This window comes from Phyllostomus discolor, chromosome 9, assembly GCF_004126475.2.
Source record: "Phyllostomus discolor isolate MPI-MPIP mPhyDis1 chromosome 9, mPhyDis1.pri.v3, whole genome shotgun sequence".
Taxonomy (NCBI): Eukaryota; Metazoa; Chordata; class Mammalia; order Chiroptera; family Phyllostomidae; genus Phyllostomus; species Phyllostomus discolor.
Window position 1 is genome coordinate 97,392,021 of NC_040911.2, and position 22,352 is coordinate 97,414,372.

At 47.4% G+C, this 22,352-nt stretch overlaps 1 protein-coding gene across 1 annotated transcript in view; it reads right to left on the minus strand.

Moving 5' to 3' along the window:
• Nucleotides 1–22,352, minus strand: part of B4GALT5 (beta-1,4-galactosyltransferase 5) — a 65,133-nt gene that overhangs the window by 37,633 nt on the left and 5,148 nt on the right. The gene's annotated exons all lie outside the window — the stretch shown is intronic.

Genomic DNA, 22,352 nt, shown 5'->3' on the forward strand with positions numbered 1-22,352 from the left:
GAGCTGAGACTCCCCGACTCACCAGCCCGGCCCTGACTTCTACCCTGAACAGCTGGTCCGCACACCAACGGCACCCCCAACACCCAACAGTCCCTCAGGCCCACAAACCCGCTCCGCCCGAAGTCTCCCCGTCCTGGCTGAGCGTAACTCGACCCTTTCACCCTCAGCCCTTGACAGTCTCCTGAACCAGGCAGCCAGCAGCCAAGGCCTTTTGAGACAGAAGTCAACCGATCTCACTCCTCTCTATTCAAACACCTCATCTCACTCAGAGTAAAAGTCAAACTCCGGACGCCGGCCCACGAGGCTCCAAACCTGGAGCCAGCAGACGCTGGGGGCCAGACCGGCCCACTGCCTGTGTTGTAAGTGAAGTGTTACTGGAGCACGGCCACGCCCCTCCGTGTCCGTGCAGTGTGGTCTGTGGCCGCTTCAGGCGTGTACAAGCGACAAGGCGGGGTCACATGCTCGCTACAGACTGCAAAGCCTAAAACATGTTCAAGTGGCCACTGAGGTCTGCCCATCCGGCTCTAAATGATCTGCACCTCATCCTCACCTCTCTTTTTTTTGGGGGGTGGGGGTGGGATGGGAGGGTTTGTCCAGTGATCTTTCATTGAAATATCTTCCTCTGCAGTTAACAGGCCGGGCATTCCACTGCACGCCCGCTGACGTCATCTGTGAGGTCACGAGGGTGACGGCCGGCGCGGCTCACAGACTGGGCCATCCCCCGGATCTCTCCAATGGCTCCAGAGAGTTCTCCAGCTAGAGCACAGTGCCGCATCCATCAGGCAAGGGTGACAGTCTCTTTTCTGCTTCTTTCTGTCTTGCGGCGGCTCTTTGAGGGCTTCTGATGGTCAGGGCACAGGCGGGAGGCACCACCTCCACCCCAGCCTGTACCTTCTGAATGGTCCGTTTCACTACAATCCTCACTCCTCCTTTCACTCTCTGCCCGCCCCACTGGCTCTGCTCCAGACCCAAGAGCCTCCTGGCAGTTCCAAGATACACCAGGCGAGCTCCCACCTCAAGGTCACTGCCCCTCCCTGCTCTCTGCTCTCTCAGCTGGGCTGCAACCTTCCGTGCCCCCCATCCCACCCTCCGACTGAAAGGCTCACCGGTGCAACTCCTGAAAGTCCTTCTTTGGTTGTCACTTCAGCGAGACCTTCCCTCACCACACACTACAGTTGGAACTGCAACCCCTGCTCACCAGAAAACCACTCATCCACACCCTTCCCCTTCTCTGCTTTTCTTCCTCCATTAGCACTGATTGCCAAATGTGATACATAATTTTCTTTTTTGTCTGACTTGACCCCTACACGCTAGAATACTATTAGTTCCATAGGGGCGGAGACCTTTGTACGTTGTAGTTGTGTATCCAGCACACACCTAGAACAGTGCCTAGAATACAGGAGCGACCCAATAAACATTCAAGAAAGATCGGTTTCTCAGTTAGAAATCCCAGCCCCTGTCTAGAGCAGGAGCAGAGCAGAGGGTCCCTCCTGCTCACCGGTGCTGAGCTGCTGCTGTGACAGTCTGCTCTGACTCAGCACCTGAAGGGCATGATGGGAAGGGAGGCCCATCCCCGGGCCGTGCATTATTAATATGAACCTTGGCATTGAAGCAGCAGGATTTGGAAAACAGGAGAATGTCCGCTGAGTAAGAGAAAGAGCAGCAAACGGCTTAAATAATTTTTGGCAGCGTCATACCATTCAGAAACGGCCCTTCTGAGTCACTGTTCTTCTAAGTGGTTGGTCTTTTTTCCTCTTGTAACTCCCTTAATTCTGATCCCTTCATGGCCTGCCTACCTGAACATTCGGAGTGGGTTTCTCTGTGTCAATTTGCTCCTGTCGACTTCAAGGCTGCCCACGAGTTGGCCCACAATGAATGCGGCCGCCGCAGCGGCCCTCTGCAGGAGCCCCGGGGGGTAGGCTCAGGGGCTGGCACGGCTTGCACCACCTGGAATCCAGAGTCTGTCCTCTCGCCCTGACCGGGGTGGCTCAGTGCGCTGGGTGTCGTCCCGCAAACTGAAAGGTGGCCGGTTTGATTCCTGGTCGGGGCACAGGCCTGGGTTTCTCTCACACATCGATGTTTCTCTCTCTGTCTCCCTCCTTCCTCCTCTCCCCAAAAATAAATTTAAAAATTAAAAAAATAAAACGGAGTCTGTCTCCTCAACCCTGGAACAACTGAGCATGCGGCCTCCCCTCCCCAATCGCAGCAGGAAAGCTAGTGGTGAAAAACTCCACTCACTCCTGGAACCACCTGGGGAGCCCTGACTCTGCCATCCGGAGACCAGGAGAGAGCGAGAGACAATGACTGGAGTAACCCGGGATTCGATCCTCCATCCCTGGCTACGCATATCAAATTAGGAAAACGGATCCCTCCTCTCAGACCAGTGGTTGGCGACCGGCGGTCATTTTGCCCCCGAGAGGACACTTGGCAGTACCCGGAGACACTGCTGGTTGTCTGTCACGAGCTCGGGGAGAGGAGGGAAACGGGATCCAGTGGGTGAAAGGCGGCCAGGGACGCTGCCGGACGCCCTACAGTGCACAGGGCGGCCCCCGGCAACAAGGAGTTACTCAGCCCAGCGTGTCATCAGCGCAGGGACTGAGAAACTCTGCCCCAGACAAACCCTTTAACTTCTTTAGACCGACACCTTTAAATGAACCACTGATACCATTACACAAAAAGCACAGCAGTAAATGTAGAAGTAAATAAGTCTGTACTGGCTGGTTCATGCTTAGATATAAATAAACACGTGTTTTCGGTGCCCTTGACGTTGGACATGTCTCCCTGAGCACGTGGAGCACAGACTCACATCTTTCCTACAACATAAGGGATAAAACAAACGGGCAAGATCTGCATCAGGCAGCTCGTGCTTCTGACTGCGACTGGGGACCCTGCTGCAGACAAGGGATCCTTCAGAGAATAGCTAGAAAAGCCAGGTTAAAAAAAAAAAGTCTGCAGACTTCGGAGAGCGGCTGAGGCAACCAGGACTTGCAGGGACAAAGCCCTGGAGCAGGAGCAGGAGGAGCCCCCTGGGAGCGAGCCAGCACGCTGCAGCCGCTCTGTCCCCGAGGCACCTGCCAATTCCGGGCTCCAGAAACAAGGCTGAGGAAATGGGCAAACACTCTGGGCACAGGACTGGAACCGCTGCTAGGAAGCAGTGAAACCAGCAGAATGGTTGTCAGCACCTCAGGTCCGAGGAAACAAAAACAGAAAACACTCAAGGGGCCAGAATGCTGGTGAAAAGATCTGAGAGCGTGTTCCCCTTAACAGGTTGGGAGGCTAGGAGACCAGACAGACAGCCTCTGCAGAGCACAGCGGAGTCTTCACCCACCCCGAGTGCTGAGGAGACAGGGGTTCAAGTCCAGGGCACACCGTGGGAGGAGGGTCTCAAGGAACACACCAGGTTCTCGGCTGGAGCTCGCTCAGGGCGACCCCCAAGTGTCCTCACCACAGCCACACCCTCGCTGCGGTCACCTCAATCCCCGACGGGATGAACGGGACCAGTCCCCATCCTGTCTGCCCAGCTGATGGAGAGAGCCTTCTCTAGAGCAGGATAAAGTAACCGAGGGCCACTGCGATTTCCTACACACACGACGTCCAGTGTCCATTCCGTACTGCAGGGCACGCCGACACAGAACCACATGGCTGAACGTCAGAAGAACCAGGCGATAGGAAAAGGCCAACAGGGAGTAACAGGTACTGGAGTTACCGCTCATGGGATTTAACAACAACTACATTCAAGAAAATAGAGTGAAGGAATAAAGAAAAAAGATGGGGAGAAAATGGAAAACTTCACCATAAAATTGAAATCTGTTTTAAAAAAAAAGCATCCACTAAAAATGCTAGAACCGAGAAATCCAGTAATCAAAGTTCATTTAATAGACGGATTCAACACTGGAGCAGACACGGCAAGACAGGAGAGCTGGTGAACCAGAAGACAAGACCACAGAAAACACCCGGGCTGGAGGAGGGCTGGAGGACGGGAGCAGGGGAGCAGGAGGGTGGACGGAAACACACAGACGTGCCCAGAGCGCAGCCTTAGGGGCCGTGTGGGAAAACAGTGTCGATGTGTCCACGGACCTGCTGTGCGGAAATGGACACGGGTGCTGCCTCCTCGACAGTAACACAAGGTGTATGCCTCTCAGCCACGTGCAGGGCAGGTCACTACTCAGGAAAATAGTCTTCTGACTCAGTGAGGAAGACTCGGAGGGATCCTGAACAGAGCAAAGACGAAGCATCCGAGGCGTCTTGGCTCTCTCCTGAGCAATCTCAACGTTCGAACGATCAAGGCGTGTCAGCTTAAAGTGGCTCCACTTCTGCCCGGTATTTGTGACTAGAACCTTAATGGTACTAATTTACAACATTCCTTGACCCATTTTATTATAAAAACTTTCAAACTTACAACAAAGTTGAAAGAATTTTTTAGTAAACACTCATATATACTCACCATCTTTTTTCTTTTTTAAGATTTTATTTATTTATTTTTAGACATAGGGGAAGGGAAAGAGGAAGAGAGGGAAAGAAACATCAATGTGTGGTTGCCTCTCATGCGCCCCCCACTGGGGACCTGGGCTGCAGCCCAGGCATGTGCCCTGACTGGGAATCGAACCAGCGACCCTTTTGTTTGCAGGCCAGCACTCAATCTACTGAGCCATACTAGCCAGGGTTATCGTCACCATCTTATTCTACTCTTAAGTTTCTTATCACAAATATATCCATCTATCCATTCATCAATTCATCTTATTTTTTCATGCATTTCCAAGTATTTTGCAGAGATCAATATACTGCCCTCTGAATACTTTAGCATACATATCATTAATAAGAGATCAATATTTGTCTATTTTTCACTTTTTGGTGTAAGATTTCATAAAATAAGTGCACATTTGCTGAGTTCTGATGAATGCACACACACACACACACACACACACACACCTGTGTAACCCAAATCCCTATCAAGACAGGAAACATTCCCATCACCCCAGAAAGCTTCCTCAAGCCCCTTCTCCATCAGTCCCCATGCTCATTTCCGCCTCCCAGAATAACTGTTACGTTTACCCCGCTATTCTTCAGAACTGCATTTTGAACAATCTTCAAAGTCTCTGGTGTAAAGAGTCAATCTTAGCCCGGTTGGAGTGTTGGCTCTTGCATCAAAAGGTTACAGGTTCGATTCCTGGTCAGGACACATATCTAGGTTGTGGGTTCGATCCCTGGTCGGGGCACCTATGGAAGGCAATAGACAGATAGTTCTCTCTCACATCTACATTTCTCTCTCTCTCTCTCTCGCCCTTCCTCTTGGTATAAAATCCATAAATTTATCCTCGAGCACAAAAAAGAAGTCCATCTTAGAAACATAATGAAGAATTCCCACTGTTGGATTTTAATTTTACCTATAATTTGTATTCCTTGAACATTTGGCTTTCCCTTCCTGCATAGGACCAAACCGAACCTTTCTTTTCTTGCCAAGAATGAACTGCTCTCTCTGCGGGGAGCTAGTTACCTGGCTTTATCTGGCAACCAGTTAGTTTAACATAAATTGGCAGGGTATGCTGGTACACTGGTCCTAGAATATTACTTAGCAGATAAGTGATCAAAACAGTGCTTCCTGAACCAGGCAAAACTTCCTGGAGGGTCAGGTAACTTATTATTTTGGTTTCTGAGACTACCTACTGACGGGAGAACACGAGTCACTCTGATAAACACGAAGGTGCAGCACCATCAGCCTGCTGCAGGCGTTACTGCTACATGAAACACACGCAGAAGAATGTTCTCTGCCCCGGCTGGTGCGGCTCAGCTGGTCGGGTGTCGTCTCCCGTGGACAGAAGGGTCACCGGTTCGATTCCGGTCAGGGGACATGCCTGGGCCGCCCGCACCGGGCGGGCTGCAGGGACGCACGTGAGGGGCGGCCCGTCGGTGGTTCTCCCACCTGTTGCTCTCCCTCTCTCGCTCCCTCCCGGCCCTTCTCTCTACAAACTTTAAACATCTTTTTTAAAAACTAAAAAAAGAAAAAAGGAATGTCCTTCTATGGCATATGGTAAAGTCCACATTTTCTTATAGAACTAAAAACCTGATAAGTCATTTTGCCTCTAGAATATACTTTTCACATTTTAACTCAGTATAGAAAACTGTATATATAATGGGAGCTCCGTTATGTTTTTGAAAACTTACACAAACCAAGAAAGAAAGAAGGAGCACCAAAATGTTAATAGTGAATTTGTTGTTTGGGGGATATGAGATTAGAGGCTGGCTTTCTTTTCTTTATGCCTTGCTGTATTTTCCGAATTTCATACTCTGACTATATCATTGACATGATGATCCCAGAATAAATAAAAACTACTGTAGAAAAAAAAAACCCCACCCTTGCTGTACCAGTCCTGCAATGACCCCGTCACACTATGACTGAGGAGCTACAGTGGCCTCTGTACCTGCCTTAACCTTGCTGCTCCCCCCAGAGGTACATACAACCTGCCTTTTCCAGCAGCAAACACCTCACCCCGGGTCTGTCAGGGGAGCAGACAGCAAGGAATCCAACCGTTGTCAACATATGCCCCTGCCATCACGCTTCCTCACCATCCTTGGTACATTCCCATCTGCCAAGGTTTTTTTTTTAAACTTATTCACTGTAGTCTGCATTATAAAAACAATAAGTATGTTGAGTGTGCTTTTTCTATTTATACACAAGCCTCTCTGCCTCATCCCCAATCAAAAAAAAAAAAAAAATCCTGGCGTCATCATATCATCATCATCATCATCATCATCATTATCATCTCATCACCCAATGCCAATTTTATGAAAACCCTTGGTTGAACAACCACACCGGGAACCAGTTTTAGTCCTGATATGGTCTGGGAGACGCAGCGAACCCTTTACCACCTCTGAGGTTCCACCTCCCAGCCTGGAAAACACAGAAGTTGTTCCGGTGACCCCGGAAACCCTCTCCCGCTCTCTCAGGTTGCCTTTCTTAGGACCCTGTTACAGTCTGTGTCTGTGAGTTAGTCCCGAGCACACACCTAAGACGACAGCCTCCCAACAGGCAGAAGATCAATCACAGGAGAAGCTAATATTTACTAGATATGCTTGTGACGGCCAGGGACCCCGGTCGGCACTTGACTATGAGGTTGGAACTGTCATCGTCCCACGGAGAAACTGATGCAGGCCCGGAATGGCTGGGTAACTTGCCCAGACTCAGGAGTCGCATGGCTGGGACAGAAGCTGAGGGGGTGTGGCCCGGAGCTCACTGAGGTTTCCATCTCCCAGAGGCGGGCAAATTCCCTCTGTCCTCAGCCCAGCACAGCGAAGTGCCGTCTAGCTCAAGTGTTTCTAAAGGTCTGCAAGCCAGATGACGGACTGACCGAAAGCAAGCGCACAGCTTCCCATGCCTCTGATTTCCAGGAGTCTGAGAACGGAGTGTACACGTATTATTCCCACGGTTACAAACCCATCAGGAAACAAGCTTCCTCCCCTCACCACTCTCAACAGCCTGGTGGACAGTCTGTGGGTTACGTTCGGATGTGCTGAGCTCGGCTCGATGGGTAGAGAGGAGTGCAAGTAAGGTCACGGTGCCAGTCTGACTCCAGGGCGGGCCTGCAGCTTTGCGCAAAGAACAGCCCCGCCTAAGGGGTAGCCTGGGGGAAGTTCCCCGCACTCGCCCTGCACAGCTGCCTCGCGGATGCCTAACACCAGTCCCAAGGGGAGAGCTGACGTGAAGGGGGGTGAACGTGCAAAACACTCTCTGCGCCTAGAAAAGTACCTCCAACGTCACACGATGGACACCCACTCTCAACACAACAAGGGCTCACATCATTCCATTCACAAAAAATAACAGAATGGAGATGGGCCGATAACGTGAGTAAGCTCAGCAGAAGTCTAAGCTGCTCTTCCTTAAACAGCATCAGACAGCCCTGACCTGTGTGGCTCAGTCAGTGGATTGGGCATGGTCCCACAAAGCAAAAGGTCGCGGGTTCGATTCCTGGTGGTTCCTGGCCTGGGTTGTGGGTTCAGTCCCCAGTCGGGGTGCGTAGGAAAGGCAACTGATCGATGCTTCTCTCCCTCTCATTCTCCCTCCCTTCCCCTCTCAGTATGTGTGAATGAATGAATGAATGAAAAGCATCAGGCAGTTTAAGTATACTCGAAGGCCTTAATTTTCATATCAGTTTCCAAAGAGAAGTTAGGAAAGTTTTAACCCCCGTCCTTCAAAGCGCCCTTTCTGAGTAAAGACAGGAACTGTACGCAGCGGGGTCAGTCAAAGACATGGGCTTCCCTGGGCTCACGTAACACAGTCATCTAAGGGTCAGTGTTTCCAGACAGCTCATCATATCTATTTTTCTTCCTCTAACTACAACGTTCAAACGTTCCCACGTCCTCCTCTTAAATCAAAAGGAATCAAAAACTGTAGATGAAAAATGCGGCCTAATCACCGCATCCTGATCCTACAGCGGCAGTGTGGGCTTCTTCAAGGGCACAGGCTCTAAGGGCGGGGGGCGAGGATGCAGGCTTGGATTCAAATTACAGCCCTTGCAAGTTAGGAGGCCTTGAACAAACTACCTCTCCAAGCCTGGTTTCCTCGTCTGTGAAACACCACATCTCAGGGCCAAGGTGCTGACAGGATAATACAGGCAAAACGCCCACAGAAGGGGCTCGCCACGCAAAGCAGCACCCACCACTGCCGGGCCGTCGGGAGCCAGGAAGACGGATGGTGGAGCTAGAAGCGGGGGAGAGAGGGAAATGGAAACTACTGCCCAGGGCGGTGCCTTCTGGGAAATAGGCTTTCTGCAACACCGGAGCCCCTCCCTGTCCGAGTCACAGGGGAGAATGAAGAGGGGGAACAAGACTCCCCATAATGCTGTGGGCAAGACGTTTCCCTTTGTCACCCTTTGTCTGGCTCCCTAGAAATGGGCAGTCTAGGGGAAGGAATCAAGAACATCCTGTGCGTCAAGAGACACAAAGACAGTCTGAAAAGAGCTTCAGGAAGGTATGGTGACTGTGTCTTCAGAATGCAAAACTAGGTTACATGGTCAGGAAAAGTAACGGCCCCCCAGTGGATTTATTTATTGAAAATATTTTCTAAAACCCCTTAGCCATCACCCTGTCTTCCAAAAGCAATTCAGTCCTAAAACCATTAGGTGGGGCCTAAAACCATTAGCTGGGTGTCCATGCTGGGGACAGGCAGGGGAGACCCAGTGGGCCCCAGTGGGCTTACTGATGAGCACAGTAGGATGACGGGGGTCGCACTGCATGAGGTGTCAGACAAGGAGGGGTGAGGAGGGTCTCGGGCAGGGAAGGGGGGGTGACCAGGTGGGGACGCAGGCGCAGAGCCCACGGGGGCTCAGGACAGCGTCCGTGCTGGTAGACAGCCTGGTGCAGGGCGTGGGAGCTCAAGAAGGGTGAGGAGACAGGACGGCCCAGCCAAGAGAAATGAACTACTGTTTGGGGTGAGAAGGATGTCCAGAAAGAGACTGGCAACAGAGTAGCACAGTTACATGTGAGATATTGATCAAATAAGTAAACACATTAAGGAAAGTGGGAATTAGGATCCTCGCTGTCAGAGAGGAGTTACAAATACGGAAAGGAAGAAAACTGGAACGAATCCTGAGGCGCTGGATTTAAATCGTAGGTATTGGTGCAAACTCACAATGTCCACATAAATATACGTAGACCTAAATATAGATGGCAATGTGTGTACGCATGCACACATATATTCCGTACCTAGTGTGTACACTGAGAAGGCCCAGACGCTACAACTCTCCAATTGCAGTGAGTGCATCCAGCACTCGGATCTTGGTTTCTCAATACCCCTTCTCCGCTAGAAAGAATCAGTTCCTTGGAGAAATGGGAGATTCTAGGTCTGGGATAAGGAAAGCACAAAATGTGCCTAGAGAAGCGTTCAAGAATAATGGGTACAGCCCTGGCTGGTGTGGCTCAGTGGATTGAGTGCCGGCCTGTGAATCAAAGGGTTGCTGGTTCGATTCCCAGTCAGGACACATGTCTGGGTTGCAGGCCGGGTCCCCAATTGGGGGCGCATGAGAGGCAACCACACACTGATGTTTCTCTCCCTCTTTCTCCCTCCGTTTCTCCGAAAATGGAGAAATAAAATCTTTTAAAAAATAAAAGGATGATGGGCGCGTGTAAAAAGGCCAGATGCCAGGGCAAAGGGGTTCCCACTGGCCTAACCAGGACAAGTGAGCATGAACATGACAGTATCATTAGAGTCACAAGCCCATGGCCATAAAAATAAGCAAACGTAAGAAATTAAAAAGCATGGGTCCATACTGACAGAGAGCTACTGTACGGTGGAAAAACGGGGCAGGTACTGCCTTGATCCAGTGATCACAGTGAGCATCATCAGCTACGGGACAAATCACTATCCCGTGTCCCCTGACAGGATGCGTCAGAAGGACATACATACACACTTCCGTGATTTTGCTGCCACGGTACATAAGTTGAATCTAACAATGAGGCAACGTCGGACAAACCCGAAGCGAGAGATAGGCTACAAAACAGCTGGCCTATCTCTCTGTCAAGGTCATGAAAGTCAAGGACAAACGGAAGAACTCTTCCAGCCAGATTTTCCTGAAGGAGGCTGAAGAAACATGAAAACTAAACACAGTGGGTGATTCTGATGGGGTCCTTCGGAGATACTGTCAATTTCTTACTTTGACAGTTGGACTGTCCTTTGCTGGAATGTCCTTCCTTGTTCATTTTAAGACACACTCTAATATTTGGGGGTGACGGGACATCACATCACCCGATGGCTCAGGAAAAAATCACTGTACTGTATTTGCAAGTCTACTGTAAGCTTGAGATTTCAAACCTTTTTTTCAATCATTTTTTTAAAGTTTAAATATTTATACAAATTGCATCACATTTTGTCTTATAAGACAGTTCTGCTATACTGCTTATTTTGCTTTATTTTAAAAATGCACCTTTGTTCCAACACGATTGACACATCTGGGAACAGTATGAGCGTAACTGGAATTTCACATGCGCTTTGCACAATTTCGCTCACGAGGAACACCCAGAAAACTACACCTGGCCAAACAGACGCGCAGGCACGCACTCACTTCTGCACACACCTCGCACATCTGCCGGCCCCCTCAGGTCCCCAGGTAGGTGTGTCTCGCACATCGCTCTCAGAACTTTCACTTGTTACGACTCTCAGACTCAGCATGACTTCAGTTACCATCTCCCCGCTACTTCTCAACAACTCGCGCTGCAGCCCTCCGGATGCCTGCTTTCACAAGGAAACTTCTGGGTTTTTTTTCAAAGTGCCCCATTTGTGGTTTTTCTTAACATGTGAAACCGTGCTGATGCTTTCATTAGGTTCCTTTTTAAAAATGTGTCTCCAATGAAGTTTTGAATGTTGCGTGCCTCACCCCATCTTTTCCATAAGCTCTATGGTTTGATATTTTAAATTATTTTTTATAGCCTCCCCCAAAGACATTTTTTATTGCTGTTAGAGAGGAAGGGAGGGAAACACCAATGGAAGAGACGCATCGACGGGTTGCCTCCCATATGCACCAGGACCCAGGACCCAGGACCCAGGACCCACGCTGGGGACTGAACCCGCAACCCAGACATGTGCCCTGACCGGGAGTCAGACCAGCAACCCTTTGGTTACAGGACGACGCCAATCAACTGAGCCTTAAGGGCCAGGGCTTTTAATCAGCAATTCTGTACAGCAGGGTGATTTTTAGGAGCACTTAACTCACGTTACAGCAGGACTGTTTAATACAACCACGCTTACAAAAAGGAATAAATTGCAGGACATCAGCAGTATCCCCATTCTCTACATACAGGTGTTTTAAACCCTGGCTGGTGTGGCTCAGTGGATTGAGCGCCGGCCTGCAATCCGAAAGGTTGCCAGTTCTATTCCCGGTCAGGGCACAGGCCTGGGTTGCAGACAGGTCCCCTGGTTGGGGGTGTGCGAGAGACAACCAATGGCTATTTCTCTCCCACAGCAATGTTTCTCTCCCTCTCTTTCTCCCTCCCTTCCCTCTCTCTAAAAATAAGTATTTTTTTAAATGACACTTTCTTATTTAAACAAAAAGAGGGTAGAAAAAGAAAATACCACATTTGGTTTCAACCTAATCACTCCTAACCCAGAAGCAAAGGAATATACTGAGTGTTCAGTCTGTCTGATGCCCCAGGTGAGGTCTTCCAAAGGGCTAGGAAATGCTGGCTGAGCCTCGAGAACACCACGTAAATTAACTTCCATTATACACTTCACTCCTTGAACTACAGATTCCGAGGACAGTACGTGTCATGCAGCTACACGTGAAAACACAAAAGAAATAATGTAAGGAATGTTCATGTTTAACGTGGCCAGAGCCATCCAGCCTCCGGTTTCTGCCCCATTGATCCGACGCACCTTTGAATAGCTCTCTCACTCAAAGCTTAATCACTCTTGGTGAACTAGAGAAAAAAAATACCAACCTGGAGAAAAACAATCACTAAGTACAAGCAGGTTTCTGAGAAAGCCTTTACTTCAGCTTTGTAGAATACAAACAAAAGAGGAGAGAGATTAAATATTACATGTTCCTGTTAAATTAGCCACGCTGTTAAAACATTTAAAGAAATTTGAAATTCCTCTAGTTAACTTTATGAATAATATTTAGGAATGAGATTAAATCAACTTGTCACCCAAAGGGGCCAGATTTTCCCATATCTTGATAGGTAAACACAGCAAGTATCTTTTCTTTATAGTTTTCTTCTCAAGAATTTCTTGCCAGCAATAATCTGATGTGAACTGAAGGCACCGTGTGGAGCTGTGGTGGGGAGATGCAGAACCAACCACGGAAACGTGTCACAGCACAAAGGACAGAAGAGGTCGCTCTGGCACGAACACGGCACTTACTCAATTGCTACGACCCTTCTAAAACCAGTTCTCTTGGCTTAGCAATTCCTAAGACACAAATCTTTCAAATATCTATGTGTGTATAAAGATGAGACAGAAAAAAAAAAGAAAATACTTGTGATGAAAAGATGACTGTGAATAAATTCTTTAACTTCCTCTCATCACTCTTAAAGTTGATTTAATAGTTTTAAAATATTGTCCAACGGCACAAGGGCGGTAACTAGTTAGATACCAATTAAACGTGATTCTGGGATGTTTCTGACAACACAAGCTGACATAAATAATCTATGTTTGTTCAACTATCACAATAAAAACGGTTTTTCACATATACAATACAACCTAAAACTAGAGCTTCTATCTATGCAGATTGCTTTACTATTTTTTTAAAAGATTTTATTTATTCATTTTTAGAGAGAAGGGAAGAGGAGGAGAAAGAGAGGGAGAGAAACATCCATGTGCGGTTGCCTTTCATGCACCCCATACTGAGGACCTGGCCCGCAACCCAGGCATGTGCCCTGACTGGGAATCAAACTGGCGACCCTTTGGCTCGCAGCCCATGCCCAATTCCCTGAGCTACACCAGCCAGGGCTGCTTTACTATTTTAATAACAGAACTATTAAATTAACAGAATTAACAATACTCAAATTAAGTTGCTACTGGTGTTTAATTTGTGGCTACTGAGGAATGTTACTAAACATACCCCACAAAATCTGCACCAAACAAGTCTTAGAAGAGGTATTTTTCCCATTCTTTCCATTGTAGGTTTTGCACTTGGTTTTGGCCAAAGCTGATGCAAACAGCTACAGAAATTAGCATGACAGTCTCAGAAAAAAATGCCAAGGGAACCAAGAGAACACAGGTGGTACACACGTCAGCTGTAATCACCTGCTCCCAGGGCGCCCCGGAGCCTGCAGCATCCTTTCCCCGCAGCACCTGCTCCCCCAGCCCAGCCCAGCCCCGCCCCGCCCCGCGGGTACCACCACGGCAGGGGAAGGCTTATCCTTTGCAAACATGCTGACCCTTGTTCTTCCAGATCTAAATCTCCAGCGTTTAAAGGAAGGACAGGTTAATGGAAAAAAATTAAACCTCCCAGGAACTCTGCTGTAATTAACTGCTTCAGTCCTGCTCTGCTAGGGCCTAGTTCGTCAGCGTGGCTAACACCGGCAGGAAGTCTCCTTCCTTCCCTTTCTCTCTCCGTTCCAACGGACACTGAGGCTGCGAGCATCTGACAGATGTCCTCTCCCTTAACCTGCACAGCAATCCCGTGCCGACAGCCGGCCTGCCTTCCCTTTGTCCACAGTAAGAACACTCACTTCAAGAGACCTGAACAAAAAGGAGACCCAGTCATTCAGAAGCTTTAAAAATCCCGACAAGTTAGCCAAAGCCTGCACTTATATTCTGGTTTGCTTTGTGTTTTATTGCTGTTGTGTGTGTGTGTGTGTGTGTGTGTGTGTGTGGAGAGGGGTGAGGGGGGGGAAAGGGGAGGTCATTTGGGTCCCGTCACCTTTATATTTTCATAAATATAAAGGTCACATCAAGCCCTGGCTGCTGTGACTCAGTGGGCTGAATGCCAGCCTGGGAACCAAAAGGTCGCCGGTTGATTCCAGGTCAGAGCACGTGCCTGGGTTGCCAGCCAGGTGCCCAGGTGGGGGATGTGAGAGGCAACCCATCGATGGATCTCTCACACTTCAGTGTTTCTCTCCCTCTCTTTCGCATTCCCTTCCCCCTCTCTAAAGCTAAATAAATAAAATCATAACAAAAAAAGTCATATAAAAAACCTACCTTTGTTTATGGGGGTCCATTATACTATTCACTCTACTTCTGTATATGTTTAAAATTCTTTATGACAAAATAAAGCAATTAAGGAAAAACATTATCTGAAACATGAAGCCAACCAAAAAAGTAGCCCTTACACCTAGTGCCACATGAAATTCAAATAAATCCAAATCTTTTAATTCACACAAATCTTAAGACTTCTGGATACTTAAAACCAGAATGAAAAAACCTGGCACGCCAAGCCAGCAATGAAACCAAATCAAACCAGCACCCAAACCAAAACATTTCACTTCCTCCCAGCTTCCCATTCCGACACACGCACGTGCACACACACACACACACACTGCACCACGAAGGACTCCGCCTGACCCTTCCAGATGGGTGTGTCATCCCTGTGGTGCACATGAGGCCCAGGGTGGCTATAAATGCGGCCCAACACAAAACCATACATTTACTTAAAACCTTTTTTTTTGCTCATCAGGTTTCGTTAGTGTTTGTGCATTTAACGTGTTGCCCAAAGCAGCTCTTCTTCCTCAAGTGTGGCCCAGAGACAGCCAAAGGTTGCACAACCCCCTTTTGCTCCGCAACTGATGAATGCCGGCCTGGCCCTAGTCGAGCTCAAGCTCTTACTGAAAAAGAATCTTAGCCATAGAGGCAAGGCGATTCCCACCTTCCATCCAACCGCATGGAGCACGAGAGACGGCCTGTTTATGGGTAACAGACTTACTCTCTACGGCATCCCTACGGATGTCCAGTTTCAGAAAGTTTTCCTCCCTCCTCTATCCTTGAAAGAAGTATAATGTTAAACAATGTCTCATTTCCCAGGCAAAAATTGTCTCTCGAATTAAAGATAGGCAAGCATATTCAAGACATAAAGGTATGAGTATTATCGCAAATTTAAAAACACCAAAGCTATTCACCTAAGTACTTTTCTAATAAAAATCAGAAACCAAGTTCCCAGCGATGAGGAAGAATTTTTGCGTCTGCCCCACCCTGAGCAAGGACTGATTGTTTTCCTCCGTGTATCAGTTTTTTTAATCTAAATTTTAAGTTTAGGTACAAGACAAATGATCAGTACATTCATTTGTGATTTGAAATTTCAAAGCGTCATCATACACATGCCACGTAAGACACAAAGCGCTTCAAACGGATGAAATCCACGTCGAGTCCTAAATGGGTAAAATGTAAAACTCCTCCTTGTCACTTGCCCACAAAACCAAATATTGGACTGCATTGGGCATAATTAATCTGAAAAACTATACTATGAATATACTTTCAATTATACATTTTACAAATCCATCATGTTTTTACTTAATTCTTTCATAGTTTCTCACCTTGAAGTCTTAATAGTTAGTATATCAACCTTGACCTTAACCCAAAAGAGCAGGGCATTGGCTAGTTGTACCTTTTAGGACCTCAGATTTTCTGCTTCAACCTTACCTCACTAACTTAAAACATTTACTGAGCAACTACTATGCGCCCAAGCAGTGTTCTAGACACTAGACATACAACAATGAACACACAACAAAGAAGTATTCAAAGTGCTGAAAAGCAAGGACCTACAACCAAGATGACTCTATCCAGCAAAGCTATGATTTAGAATGGAAGGGCAGATAAAGTGTTTCCCAGAAAAAGTAAAGTTAAAGGAATTCATTATCACCAAACCCTTATTATATGAAATGTTAAAGGGATTTATTTAAGGAAAAGAAGATCAAAACTATGAACATTAAAACAACAAAAAACTCACGCGTATCAACAAATGACTCTAAAAAAAACAAAACCAAAAACTAAGCGAACAACTAAAACAGGAACAGAATCGTACAATGGAGATCACCTGGAGGGTTATCAGCAGGGAGGGAGAGGGAGAGAATGGAGGGGAAAGGTACATGGAATAAGTAGCATAACTGATAGGCACAAAATAGACAGGGGGTGTTAAGAAATAGTACAGGAAGTAGAGAAGCCAAAGAACTTACATGCACAACCCATGGACATAAACTAAGGGGGGGAATGCTGGAGGGAAGAGGGGTTCTGAGCAGAGGGGTGCAAAGGGAAAAAAACAAAACAAAACTGGGACAACTGTAATAGCATAATCAATAAAATATACTAAAAAAAAAATTTCTCTAAAATTTTTTTGCTGTCTTAAATGCCTGCATACTCTTATTCCTGGCAATGAAGGAACGTTAACACCAACTGAACACCAACCAGCTGACTGACCCTCAGTTGAACACATCTGTGCAGAAGTGTAGAATTTTTCTCTAGCCTAAAGCCCTGCCCCCTAGCTGAAGACTTAAAAAGTAACAGAGATAGGATGCCAGCTTCATTCATCACTGCACCCCCAATTAGCAACACTGTGGGGGTTAAATTAATGAACTTAGCTCTAAGAAAATAACCACTGAGTGCGGGCTGCGAACCAAAGTGTTGCAGGTTCAATTCCCAGTCAGGCCACATACCTGGGTTGCAGGCCACTGCCCCCAGCAACTACACATTAATGTTTCTCTCTCTTTCTCCCTCCCTTCCCTCTCTAAAAAGAAACAAATAAAATCTTAAAAAAAAAAAAAAGAAAGAAAAGAAAATAGCCAAATCAGGCAAAAGCAAAGGCAACTTGTGATTTTTTTTCCATTATCACAGGCCCCAATATATAAAGATTTTCTAGGTGTCCACCTGTCTTTAATCACTACCATTATCACTCACGTTTAGATAAATGCTGGTGACGTTCTGCTGATTCCAGGAAAAAAAATAAACCCAACGGCCGGATTTACCACGCGAGTGTCCGAAGCCCAGCAGGCCTTACGAGTTAGATCTTTCATTTCCTCATTCTTCAGCGCTCTCTTCATTTTATGGTAACGTTTTAAAGGAAACCGGAAAAAAAAAAATTCTGTGCTCTTATCTCATACCTCTTAGTCATCCGGAGACCATCCTTTCTCATCACCACCTGCCATTGTGTGTGTGCCTGTGCCACCGCCAAGGGACACGGGGAGACAATGCCCCGGTGAATAAAATTCTATCAGCTGGTCATCAAAGAATCAGAAGAAAGAAAAAACATACTTAACGCCAAAGAACCAGAATAGACATTTCTCCACTCAAGATGGACCAACAGCCAATAAACACATGAATAGATGAACCCTCAACCCTCCCCAGTCACTAAGGAAATGCAAAGCAAAACCGCCACAAGCTATTTGTTCACGCCTCCTATTGTGTCTTTAACCAAAAGAAAAGAAAGGAAAACCAGAAAATAGCAAGGTCCGTCCAGATGCGCACAAACTGGGATGCGCACACACACACCCAGATGCGCACAAACTGGGCGCACACACCGCTGCTGGGAACGGGAACCCGTGCCACCGCTGTGGGCGAGCCTGGCAGCTCTGCAAAGACTGAAGCAGAGTCACCACGTGACCCAGCGATTCTGCTCCTGGGTGCAGACCCAAGAGGCGAAAACGGGGACTCAGACACACACCTGCGCACCCAAGTTCACGGCAGCAAAATCCACTACAGCCAAAAGGTAGAAACAATTCAAGTGCCCGTCAACAGCCGGACACACACAACAGATTATCTGCGTCCATAAACAGAATGCAGTTCTGACATCTGCTAACTCGGCCACACAAATGAGCTGCCCATCGCGCCAAGTGAAATAAGCCAGACACAAAATGACAACGAAATGATTCACTTACATGAAGTATCCAGAAAGGGCAAATTCACAGACACAGAAACTGGACTGAGGTAGGAGTTATTGTGCAATGGCAACGGAGTTTCTGTCAAGGGTGATGAAAAATTTTGGGAATTGTGGTGAATGTTGCATTACACTGTGGATGTAATTAATGCCACTGAACTGCACACTTAAATCACCAAAACACACGGCAGACTTTATGTTGTATGGATTTTGCCACCCAAAAAAGAAAGCAAGGGAACAAAAATGCATAGTAATTTGGGGCAAAATGAATTCCAACTCACGTCAAAGTCAAGATTAATACAGGAATTCCTTCCCCCGGCCCGGACGTGCGATCCACCAGTGAAGAGGCGGACCCATCCAGGCAACAGTTTCTCCACGCACGTCGTGAAATATTTAAGTGCATGCGATGCAGCAAGCTCCATCGATCCTCGGCCCAAGGAAACTACCATCCAGAAAACTTCCTTATCATTATTACTCTATAAATGATGGAGATATGGGTGAAATGAGCTTTTCTTAAAAAGATGAAAGAGTACATGTTTTTATTTAAAATACACAGGTTCAAAATAAGCACATCAAGAATCCTAAGGCCAATCTACTACCGCCTTTGCTCCGCTGGGTGTAACTTCCTTGAGGCGGCCACTGTGCCACCGCTCTGAACTGGAATAAAAGACTGTTCCTTTTTAACCACTCCAACACGACCACAACACAACATTCAGAAAAACACTATTTTCTGACCTTCATCAGCCAATGGCCTACTGATCAGGAAATGTACACGCTGCGATCATGAATATAATTGAGTCCTGGTGCCTAAAAGCAGGTAAAAAATGGGGTAATTAGCAGTTCTATTAGGAGAAAATACCCCCGTTTTTCCATCTAAGTTTAGGGTGCTCGACACATGAGACTTAAGCAAAAGTTTAACTGTCTATTCCCCATACTTTGAGGACCACTTGGAGGGTGAAAAAAAAGTTCCTTTTTATGACATTTAAAGGTTTGACAGCTCTTTAATAATCAACCATTGAGCTCACTAGTATACCCTGGATTCACTTAAGTTTTAAAACACGACGCTGAGCCTTCCAACAACGTACACTTTCTTGTTCCTGATCCTACACATGTTTCATCTTTGTAACTGGGCCACTAACCGCCTCGGAGCACTGTTCATAATGGATGACAGTTAACTAAGGCGCCTCAGGAACAATGGGCAGTGGGTTCCCTTCCGGCCGAGGCATGTCCCCGTAACCTGGCCAGGGGGAGGGGCAACACCTAGAATCTAATAACTGCGGGACTCAAACTAACAAAAGGAGGGAGGAAAAGGGGAGAATTGGAGAAGAGCTGGCACTTTAAATTATTCACTGTGATTCCCATTTGGGAAAACACTGAATTCACAGGATCAGCAGGAGGCATGCATTTTTCTGCTTTCCAGCAGAAAGCCACAATATTAAAAAAAATGTAACATTTACTTTCGCTTAATATCCAATTATCCAGGGGACTGAGGATGGGGCGGGAGCTAATGAGTCCAGGGCTCTGTTCGCTTAGAAGCAAAACTGGGAAGCTAGGGCAGAGGGCTGGTCTAGCAGATTAAAACCTAAAAGGATCACCCAGAGGACAAAAGGGGGAGAGGGATGTCTTAGCACCCAAAAAATATCTCTGTAACATTCTTTTCGTTTTCTCGGTTTGACCAGACGACACAAATTTCTTTCCCCCGCCTTTATTTGTCACAACAGTTTCAAAGACAGACTGCGGTGTGGAAATCCGAAGTCTTCTTGCTAAGGTATCGGTCGGAAAACAAGAGCACTGTGGTACGAACTTGGCTGTCTGCCATTCACCCCAAAAAGTGAAGCTGTGAAGTCTGATGACTACACGCACAAGCGCCCTGCCATCCCAGCAGCACCTCGGAGCGCACGGCTCGGCATTTCATTGGACGTGGGAGACCGAGTAAGTGAGAAGTCTGAATTCTTAAGAGTGGGGTGTCTTTTCACGGTCACAGAAGTCACCGTTCCTTTTCATCCTTCCAGGTCCAACTCACACTTGCTCACAATCATGTTCACCTCAGGTCTAAGAACCTGTCCAGTCACCTAAGTTTACAGATGAGAAAACGGAAGTAAAAGGTGTCCTCTAGTTATTGGTAATGTCAGACTGGAGCCCACAGTGCAGCGCTGGCATCAGACCAACTGAGCATCTCCTGCGGTTACAAATAATAGTTACAAATATGTAGCTTTTTAAAAAATATTTTATTTATTTATTTTTAGAGAGAGGGGAAGGGAGGGAAAAAAGAGAGGGAGAGAAACATCAATGTGTGGTTTCCTCTCGAGTGCCCTCTACTGGGGACCAGGCCCGCACCCCAGGCATGCGCCCTGACTGGGAATTGAACCAGTGACCCTTTGGTTTACAGGCCCGTGGTCAGTCCACTGAGCCACACCAGCCAAGGCTACAAATACGCAGCTTTGTGTCAAGTTCTGTTAGGCCATTTTACATGCACAGTCCACTTAATTCTCACAGCACTCAGAAAAAGATTATCCTCTGTTTGGCAGATAAGAAAATTGAAAATGATTTGTATCCACTCAGGGCCAATTCAAACCTAAGTCTGGCTGATTTCTAGTTCAAGTTGAGTGCTATTCTACAGTCCTCACCATGGCCCACAGGGCCTGCCGCCTCCTGCCTTTCTGAACTCAGCTCCCACCACTTGCTCATCACTCACAAAATCCAGTCAACCTTTACTGGGGCCCATACCTGCCTCAGGGACTGCACACGTGCTGAGTGCCCCCCAGACCCACCCCAACCGCCCCCTCATCTGTGAGTAACTGGTTCTACCCTTTCGAGTCAAACACCACCTCTTCAACCAGGCTTTCCCTAACCACTCAATCTAAAACAGACTCTCACTCACTCCCGCCATTATTTGAAACCATCCTGTACATTGGTTGTCTCCCTATTAGAATAAAAGCACCATAAGGGCAAAAACGTTCCTCTATATTCATTTCTAGATTGCCCAATACCCAAAAGAGTATCTGATAACAGTTCTGCTGAAACCCTCCCCTGAGGCGCCCCTAAGTCCCCACCTGCAGGAGAGAGATAAACACCCTCAAGATAAAGGGCCCGGTGCCAGGGCCGCTCCCTTCCCTCCCTTCTCCCCCTACGGGCGCGCATCTCCTGAACTCTAAGGGACCCCACGAGATTAGCCATCAGGGGAGCAATGGGCGGTGGCAGTTTGTCCCAGGCTAACACCCCCCCTGCCCGGAACCTGTTTCCAAGGCCCCCTTTCCTCTGACTTCCCAGTGAGCTAAAGCGGCCCTGCCTTGGCCCCTGTCTCTCCTAGGACATTTTTAGGGAACCAAAGCAGCCTGAGGCTCTCCTGTTGCTTTTTCCACGCTCAGCCCTTCCCTGTGTTTCACTAGCCCCGCCTTTAAAGAAAAAAAAAAGAAAACGAAGGAGTACCTGACCAGGAGGCACTCAGAAAAACTATCTGTTGGATGAAGTGTCTGAACCGCCGCCTCACTAACAGCCAGTGTCATCCCATGAAGCAACAGATGACACACTCTCTTGTATTTTTCTCTAGTTGTTCCTTGTGATTTATCTTGTCTTTTCAACCATATTGTATCTGCCTCAGGGAAATCTTATAATTTTCCGCTTTGGGCAAGTTAATGACTCAACACGGGCTCATATGATCATCTATAAAAGGAAAGCAGCAGTCATAAGTCTAGAATTCAAACATCTCCAGAGCTGGTACCGTGATAGATAGACACTCAAGCACTTTCTTAAATGGTGTACTGTTAACGCACGGATCTTAAATTCCTTTAATATTCGCACGACTTCCTACAAAAACAGACAGTGTGCGAGGAAACGCATCCTTTCTGTGGCTAGCACTAGGACCTAGAGAGTAGGCGCTCTTCACTGACAGTGCTCACAAGCCTGCCGCTTCTCCGGATAGTGCCATTCACTTCTCCTAAGCTGATACCTGTTCCATTTGCTTTCAATTACCTTTTTCCCTTGACCAGCACCAACTTCCAGTTTCCTGTTTCTTTGACAGGCCTCGGCAACCTTGCGTTCCTTACTTCTTGCTCGCTAAAG